At 45.2% G+C, this 893-nt stretch overlaps 1 non-coding gene across 1 annotated transcript; it reads right to left on the bottom strand.

Annotated features, from left to right (window-relative positions):
* Nucleotides 1-234: 234 nt before the first annotated feature.
* trnaq-cug (transfer RNA glutamine (anticodon CUG)) lies at nucleotides 235-306 on the bottom strand. Its single transcript has one exon. It is a non-coding gene; the product is annotated as a tRNA-Gln (tRNA).
* Nucleotides 307-893: the final 587 nt, after the last annotated feature.

Here is an 893-nt window from a genome sequence, read left to right on the forward strand (position 1 = left end):
GTTGAACATACACTATTCTTTGGTGCAGTGAAACTCAGCATTAAACATAAAACAACTTTCTCTTCTGCTGATTTGTGAAAGCAAAAGTCCGGTTGAGCTGATGAACTGAAACCGAAAGAAGCAACTGGAACGTCATTGATTGAGGGAGCAACTTCCCACCAGCAGAGAGTGGATTCCAGCCACATTTTGTTTTTTTGGCCCTGCAGTTGCAAACGAATGGGACAAAAACAAACCAGGTTCCACCGAGATTCGAACTCGGATCGCTAGATTCAGAGCCTAAAGTGCTCACCATTACACCATGGAACCCATTCATTAATGAAAAACCGCACCCTCCATCCAAAGAAACTTGGCTCTTTTCTCAGCACGGCCATGTCGCTGCATCACTGACTTCTCGCGGCTGTTGCCAAACCTCTCCCATCAGCAACACTGCAACAACTGGACAATTCCAAACTGCAACTTTGGCTCGGCCCTTTCTCATCTCTGCCTTCAGCTTCCACTCTTCTGCTTGGTATCGATGATCAGCCAATCACACAGCTGCTAGTCAAACGTATCGCTACCCTCGTTCCTGCTTCTGTTTCAATCTGCTCAGCGCAGCTCCTATCACAGTCTTGCCGGATAATCTGTGAATAAATATTGCAACGCACTGATGCATGAAGATTGGCGGAAAACAAAATGTAAACTTTGCCCGAGGACACGATCCAAGCAATGCCTGCGTTTCAAGAGACAGTGCTTTGAATTTCTACATGTTTGCATGCTGAATGCAGATTGCAAAGATAAAATTCAGCAAACACCATTCGTTGGTGCAGTGAATCGCAGCGTTGCACAAAAAGCAACTTTCTCTTCTGAAGATTTGGGAAAACAAAAGACAGGCTGAGCTTCCAGACTCAAAGAAA

The sequence above is a fragment of the Heptranchias perlo genome, chromosome 35 (assembly GCF_035084215.1).
Source record: "Heptranchias perlo isolate sHepPer1 chromosome 35, sHepPer1.hap1, whole genome shotgun sequence".
NCBI lineage: Eukaryota > Metazoa > Chordata > Chondrichthyes > Hexanchiformes > Hexanchidae > Heptranchias > Heptranchias perlo.